An 8,940-nucleotide genomic window follows, 5' to 3' on the forward strand; every position below is an offset into this window, starting at 1 on the left:
AACCACCTTTATAAACAAAAAACTAACTGTCATTCTTAAAAACCAAAATTTCCAGAACATCCTTAAAATACAAACAATTTTAAAATATTAAAAAAATTTAAAGATGCTGTCAAATGGAAACTGAATTTTTAATAAAACTGTATAAATACATTGTTTTATGAATTTTTAAAACCCTTTTATACATTTTTAATAACAAGTTTTTTAATTCTTTAATTAATCTATAACACTGATTAGTGAGACCATAGAAAAAACCAAACCACTCCGATTCTATACGAGTTACTTTAAAGATAGAAGTAAATTATTAATTGCTTGATAATTTTTTACTTACTAAAGAATTATAAATAAAAAACTATATTTAAAAAATAAAAACAATATGAGAAAAATGTCAAGATTCGGTATTAATATTATAATGCTTGTAGACTCAAATTTTTCAAATGTCCGTTCTCAGGCTTATCGTCAATCCTCGTAGTTTTTAAATATTTTATATAATAATTATAATCGTAAAACTTAAAAATTAAAGTATTTAATTACAACTACATTTATAGGTGCTTTTGAGTATGATAAGGTTTCATCAAACCTGTTGCTCAATTGATAGTAGACTGAGTCAGTGGATACCCAGAAAATAAAAAATATTTTTAAGTTTAAAATTTTTATTTTATTTCTATACAAGTCATTTTGATATAGCTTTTTGATATTTATAGTGTATGTGCATTTTGATTAAAAAAATGCATTTGAACAAATTAAATAAAAATTTCAATAAAAAAAAGTAAAAATAAAATTGATGTATCAACTTTACAAAAAAAATCATGATTTGACTGGGTGTTTGACACATGTCCATAAGAATTTATCCTCAAGTAAATTTTTTTTTCTGATATTTTACAAAACCCATAAATTAGAGAGAAGTTTGAGTTTATTATTGAGGTAAAAAGTAGATAGATTTATTATTAAATGGCATGGTAATGACAAAAAGAGTTTAAGAATCCATATATCAGTTTTCCATTAAAAATACTGTAAGGAATGTTTTGGCATGGAGACTAAGACAGGAAAGGAAGAATAATAGCTTTCAATGCATGTAATTTTTCAATCTTTATTTTATAAAACGTTACAAATAATAAATTAAAATTAAAAATGTATTATTTAATAGATGGGTTAGTTAATGAGTTTGGTACCAAAACTCAATACTCAACTTAATGGACAGTGAGTTTAATTGGATTAGGTTAAATTTGACCTAAACACTTAAAATTACAATTAAATTCACTATATATAATAAATTAATTACAAAGCACGATAAAACAAAAATTAATACATCAGCATTTTAATGTCATCATGACACATTTTTGCATTCTAGCTCCTGTGGGACTCTTAGAGGTGAGACACAATTAAATAAAACTTAAATACATGCAACTAAGTTCTTGGATAATTTATCTTTTTGCCTTTCTCTTGGAACTATTCAATTAGAACCTTTTGCATAAAACATACATATACATTTCAAGGGAAAAAAGTTTTCTGTTTTACAAAGTGAAGAGAGAACAATAAAGAATGAGAAAATTATTTTGATTCATTTTAGTTTTCTAGATTACTTTATTTTGTGCTTTTGGGTTTGAGTTTTTAGGAGTGTCGAAAAGTTGTGTATTTTGAAAATATTGAATTGTGGGTGTAGTATGAAGATGGTAATGGTGGATATTTGTTAGCTAGGGTTTGAAGTCATTTAAGTATGTGTTGGTAATAAAGAGCATTAGGGATGATTTTGTGATGATGTATTACATAGAGTTTTGTTTGGACTTGAGACTATTGCTACATAAGTTGATGGAGAAAAAAATTATGGCTATAGGTTTTATTTGACAAGTATTGCTGAATAATCCACTATATCTAACTTTTGCTAACATAGAAAGTTTATATGGAATGAAATTTAAATTTCTTTCAGTTTTTTGTTAGTTATTCCTTCACTTCTACCAACATACAGAAAGTGGTATGAAATAAACTTATAAAATACATTTTTTTATATGAAAAAAACTTAGATGAAAAACAATAAATTATTTAATACCTATTGCATTTAAGTGGTGAAGTGTAATTCTATTAAGAATATTTTCAAACATTTAAATACTAATATTCAAACTACAAGAAAATCATTAAATAGAAACTAATTTTAAAAATAATAAATAATTAGTCACTGTATTAATTAAATTAAATACTATTTTAAAAATTAAAAAAATTATTAGTAATTATAGTAATTTATATTATTAATAAAATTTATAAACTAGTTTTTAAATTGGAATCTAATTAACTTCCAAGTTTTTAGCAACCAACTTTACAATCTAAATTAATTAGTGAGGTAAATAATTAGATATCAATTTAGAAAATTAATTTATAAATTTTATTAATAATAGAAACTACTTTAAATACCAACAATTTTTTAGTGTCTAAAATAATATCTAATTTAGTTAATATAGTGATTAATTATTTTTTGTTTCTAAAACTATTTTCTATTTAATGAATTTCTTGTAGTGAAACTTTGATTAACACTACAAGAAAATTATTAAATAGTAACTAAATTTAGAGAAAATAATAATAATTAGTCATTATATTCATTAAATTAGATACTAATTTAGAGACTAAAAAATTATAGGTATCTAAAGTAATTTCTATTATTAATAAAATATTATAAAATAGTTTCTAAATTGATATCTAAATTAGTTACCAAAGTTTTAACTACTAGATTCTAAATTAGTTTCTAAAAAACTAACAGATACTAATTTAAAATATAAGTAGTTAGTACCTAAAACCTTGGTAGCTAAATGTTATATATCAATTTAGAAACTATTTTATAAATTTTTATTAATAATAGAAACTTTTAGATATTAATAATTTTTTTAATTTATAAAATGGTCTCTAATTTAATTAATATAATGATTAATTATTTTGGTCTTAAGATTAGTTTTTATTTAATACTTTTTTTAGTGTAAGAATCTAACAAACTAAAGAATCCATTTACGTAAAAATAATAGTAAAATTCTATGTTATTTTCTATTACCCTCTTACGCAAAAAAACACGAGCACAAAAAACCAATGAAACCGTAGATAAATTGACGAACAATTTATTAAAAAATAAATGATTATATTATAGTTAATATATATTAAAAGAATAATAAATAAATTTTGTAAAACCAAATTTTATTTAACTTTAAAAGGTTGAGTTTAAATTAATTGAGAAATGAAAATGCATTTACAAGAATATTATAAATAGTAGGTTTTAAAAAAAAATCTTCATATTATAAATTTTATCTTTTTCAAATTTTAATTGCTTTCTAGTTTTTTTTTAAAAACTTTTACTCGTCAATCCTTCTAATGTCTAAATAATATCTTTAAGGAGATAATGGATGAGAGATTGAAATAAGTCAGTCATAAAAATGATCTAGGTAAATTCTTAATTCCCTTATAATTGAAGTTATTTTTTTCTCCTGTTCTTCACATGTGGGAGTTTCATACTCAATTTGTTAGAATCAACTAAGAAATAGGAATTTTCTGGTGGTCCAAATAAGTGATTAATAACTTACCAATAGGTAAAAGAAGATAATAACTTACATATGTAAAATTATTGTTTTATTCAAAACATGTTGGACTTGTGTTAAGCATTATGTAGTTGAATAAGTATTTTTACAAATTTGAAGCATTGGAATAGGGATGTTATTAAGAAGTGAACTTTAAACCTAACTCATATGAAATGTCTTAATCTCTAGTGGATGTGAGATTTCCAATACACTCCCTCACGCCGAGGCTACCAACTCGTGCGTGAGACTATATATTATGAGTGATCCGATAACGGCCCGATAACGGGTGACCTGATAAGTCCAATAAACAATCGATATGATAGGCTTGAAATGACTTTGATACTATATTAAGAAGTGAAACTTTAAGCCTAACTCAACCTCGTAAAACCGGCTTATAAGGTGAGGTTTGCACCCACTTATATACTATGAAATGCCCTAATCTCTATTCGATGTGAGATCTCCAACAAATGTGATTCACTCTATTTATTAGTTAACTTAATTTGAATTTTGACTAGTTATGATGGCATTCCTACGAGCTCTTCTTGAATTTTTGTTGATGATGGTGCGGAAGCTTAATGGATGAGAGTGGAACAAGGTCCTCCTAAGAGGTGTGGTGACCTTGAGGGTGCATGAGAGGTAGTGAAGGCTGGAGTGGTTCGGCCATCTCCATTTGGGGGTGAAGTTTGAAGACTAAAAACCTAATTCTAGAGAGAATTTGGCAAGGGAGTAATTTGAATGGCACTTGGGCAGCATTTCATTACTCAAAATAGTCTTGAAAATACAAGGTGTAGGCTCCTCCTTTTATAGGCTAAGGAGGACCATAATGCAACCCTAATGCTAATCAAAATGAAATGCAAATTACATCACATGGAGCACATGGAGCACATGGCCGGCCATGTGGAGAAAAATTCTAGAACGTGAGCAAATCTAGGGTAAATCACATGGAAACAAGTTTATGCTATTCACACTACACTAATACTAAGCTACACCTAATGGGCCTTCATGTAGCATGTACAAGTTGCTTTCTCTCCCATCCATAGCTTGGCCCAAGTCTCACATCCGTAGCTTGGTCATGGACCTATTAATAGGTCCTAGACGGTCTACCCTTCCTTCTAGACGCTCTCCCTTTAGACGCTCTCCACCTTATGCTAGACGCTCTTCACTTTGGCCTAGACGCTCCTTCCTTTGGCCTAGACGCTCTTGGTTTGGCTTTGGATGCGCATGTCTTGGCTCTTGTCTTTTTATATGAGGTTGTGCTTGGCCCTCTTCCATCATCCCCTCCCTCTTGAAAAGGATTTGTCCTCAAATCCAATGCTTTTTCTTCAACTAGGGGGATGAGTGTGGCTGGATGGTGTCCATCATCTCCTCCTTCTTGAGAAGATCTATCCTCAGATCTACAGACTTGATCTCAAATAGTAGCCTCTTGCTTCGCCAAAGCTTGTCCTCCCGGATCAAACGTCCACCTATAGAATCAATTTTACTATGTTCCCATTTTTGTTTTTCTTTTGGTTTTGGCAACTTTGGACAATGTTTCTCTTTTGATTGTTGTATGTGTTCTCTAATCATCTTATGCATTTTGAAATGTTCATTTGTGGTTACTTTCTCTTTAGGCATAAATCCTATAGGAGATGGTAACAACTTAAAAGGAGAAAGATGATTTAGCCCACATATAACCTCAAAAGTAGAAATATAAGTAGTTTTGTGAACTACTTTATGGTATGTATGCTCATCTCTAGAGTTGTGTTTGTCCTTTATGATTATTCTAGGCATAGTAGAAAGAGCTAGATTTTCAAATGTATTTTGACCATGCCTTTGAGGATGATAAGAATTTAAAGTGTACAACTTAGTTGCAAGTTTTCCAAAGAGAATCCTCAAATCATGGTTTGCGAAATTTGGAGCTCTATCCAACACTATGCTTGAGGATAATCCATGAAGATGTATCACTTCTCTAGATAAGAGTTTATCCATATCCATGAATATTGAATCAAAACCTTTTGTTGTCCTAGGAAGCTCTAATATGAAATTTGTGTCTTCCCAAGGATCATTTGCAAAAGGTGAAGGAGTATAGAGTTCTGGAGACATTGCCTTAGGTGTAGTTTGAAAACAAGAATTGTACCTAAGGTAATGTCTTTGAACCTCTTTTCTCATGGGGGAAAAAAGTTTTCCTTTTAAAAACTCGAGAGTTTTATCAACTCTAATTTGGCCCATGAGTTCTCCTTCATGAAGACTTTTTCTCTTATGTGTAAAGATAGTCTCGTTGTTACAACCATTGTTTATGAGAATTTGTACACTTTGCAATGGTTGTCTCAATAAGACATGACAAGTTGCTCTAGGCACTACTTCACATAAAAATTTGTTTTTGTAGATGCTTATAGATAACTTGACATTCACTTGGTGATATCCTAGAACATATGAGAAATAATCTACTTCATCTTTATCTATGCAAGCTTCTTTTAAAGACTCTTCTTTTTTGCTTAAGCTTGCAAGTGTTCCTTTACAAGAGGTAAGGCTAGGTTGTTCAACAAGAAGCATGTTTTCAAGGGTATGTTCAATGTGCTTGCCTTGTTGAATGACCTTGTGGGAAGGAACACTCTTCTCCCACGCCTTTTGTTTCCCAAAAGTTTTCTCTTTTTCTATTTTCTCTTCATCCCTCTTATGTTTCATTTGTATTTGGTCTTTTACCACTTGGGAATGTGGTAAAGGGCTAAGTACAAACTTTTTGTGCTTGTGGATGAAGGAAATCTCGTTAGTTAGACCATCATACAAGGTTTTCTTATCAAATTGCCATGGTCTATCTAATAAGATGTGGCAAGCTTTCATAGGTACTACATCACATAAAACTTTGTCTTTGTAGTTACCTATAGAAAACTTGATTTCCACTTGTTTGTCTACACGTAGTTCCCCATTCTCATTGATCCATTGTAAATTGTAAGGTTTTGGATGAGGAACTACTTGTAGATTTAGTTTCTCAATCAATCTAGTGCTACAGCAATTGCAGCATGATCCACCATCCACAATGAGAGAGCATATATTTTCTAAAACATTGCATCTAGTATGAAAGATGTTCTCTCGTTGTGCTCGATGGATGCACTAGGTTGATTGTGGAGGATTCTTTGAATCATCAATAAGTCCCCCTCCAAAGGATTTATCCTCTCTCCTTCCCCCTTTTCTTGTGTACTAGGTTCATCCTCACCACTAGTGTACTCATCTTTTCCTTTTAAGAACAAAGCCCTTTGGTTTGGACATTGTGCTTGCACATGTCCTCTTCCAAAACACTTAAAACACTTGGTGTCCCTAGCACGAATGGGTGGGGTGGAGGCATCTTTTACTAAAGGTTTGGTAGTTTCTTTGGGTTCTTCTCTAGATGTGCTACCTTCCCTTTTAAAGTCTTTCTTGGGATAAAAGTTGGAGTAAGAACCCACCCTTTGACTTGAAGTTTTGCGCAAATTTTGTTGTTCAACTTTAATGCAAAGTTGAACCAAGTCATTCAAGTCTTGGTAGGGTAGAAGTTCAACTCTATCCCTTATCTCAAGGTTGAGCCCACTTAGAAACCTAGATATGGTGGTGATCTCTTCCTCTCTAATGGATGCTCTCATCATGTAGAGCTCCATTTTCTGCCTATACTCTTCCACACTCATGTTCTTTTGTTGGAGTCTTTGGAGCTTGTCCATTAACTCCCTATGGTAGTAGGAAGGTATGTGGCGACGTCTTAGGGCTCCCCTAAGGTCATTCCAATATTCTATGGGAGGCTCCCTATGAAGACGTCGGTCTCTCTCTAGAGAGGTCCACCAATACATGGCATTACTTTGGAAACTAAGGGTTGCTAAGGGTACCTTCCTTTCTTCACTCACCCTATGGCAAGCAAAGAGTTGCTCTACTTTCATCTCCCAATCTAGGTATACCTCTACATCTTCCTTACCATAGAAATGGGGTAGGTCTACCCTTACTTCCCTTGGGCTCTCTTCCTCTCTTCTTCTATTTCTCCTAGGGGGTGGTTGGTAGTAATCATGGATTCTAAGGCTTCCCTCCCCTAGAGATTCTTGGATTTGTGAAAGAGATGCATGGTTATTGGATTTTTTTGAACTTTGGGATTTCTCTTCCTTTGCTCTAGCTAACTCATTGATTTTAGACTCATTTTCCAATTGTCTATATGAAATGAGTTGTACGTCCTTTGCAAGTTGTTTTAAAAGAGATTTCATGGACTTTACATCACTTTCAATAGACTTTGCAGAATGAGAATACATGACTAGAGCTTTGTGTATAAAAGTGTTTTACTTTGAGAAAAATTAGGGAAGTTAAAGAAGGTAGTTTTCCAGGGAAGAGAGGTGAGTCACAATGGACTACTTAAATACCAAGTCTTGCCTTTGCCAAAAACTATCCCTCAATGTCTTCACACAAATCTTTCTCTTGGTAAACCACTTAAAACACAATTAAGTTGGAAAAATCAAATTTTAATGCAAGAAACAATGCAAACTATCTAATCAACCAAGCAAAATTAACAAAGCTTAAACAAGACAAAACAATTAATAAGCGTAGCTAATTAAAGGCAAAAAGATGCAATTAAAGCAATTAACAAAAACTAAGCTAGATAGTTTTAAGCTAGTCGGCCCTAGGTGAGGCTTCTTGGACACTTGGAGCCCTTGAAGACACACTCACCGTCTAATTGCATAATTAAACAAGTAATTAACAAGAGTTAAGTTGCAAAGAAATTAGATGGAACTCCCTTTGTTGATTTTCTATTTGCACTTCCTTTGTTGTCTCTTCTTTGTTGGGCCTTCCAATGTATGTGGTGTATTCGGTAGGTGTTTGTTTCTGCCCTTGCCTTTGTTCCTCTTGGAATTAGGTAATTAATTCTTCAATCCAGCACCTTTTAAGAAAACTAGACTCCTCTCAAGTCAATTTCCACTCAAACAAGTACCAATTGATAATTAATCCACCACCAAGCTTAGAGGTCAAAGAATTAAAGCAAGAAACAAATTAATTTGAAAAGCAGTACCACACAAATGGAATTAAATGTGACAACTAGAAAGAGTTTCAATGAAATTAGACAAGCAAATAAAAAGGTACACAAAATGGAACCTATGGAATAGCACTAGATTTGATTTCAAAATAAAAAAAAAACAGCACCACTGAAACAAATTGTTGTGGTCCAGAATGCGTGATTTTCAAACAGATATGTTGTGGCCTTTTAATATTTGCTACTGAAAATTTATATTCAAACAGATCAAGATCTTAAAAAATTTTGGGCGTTGGTTTCACTCCAAACGCATGCACCATTTAATTTTAATAATTTTTCCAAAATCAGTGCTCAGAATCGCCAGTTGTAGCGTCAGATTTGCACACTTTTTTTGTAATATTTATCATTTTTTTTCTATTTCTTTTTTTGAACTGA

This window comes from Phaseolus vulgaris, chromosome 3 (assembly GCF_051622355.1).
Source record: "Phaseolus vulgaris cultivar YP4 chromosome 3, ASM5162235v1, whole genome shotgun sequence".
In the NCBI taxonomy this organism is placed as follows: domain Eukaryota; kingdom Viridiplantae; phylum Streptophyta; class Magnoliopsida; order Fabales; family Fabaceae; genus Phaseolus; species Phaseolus vulgaris.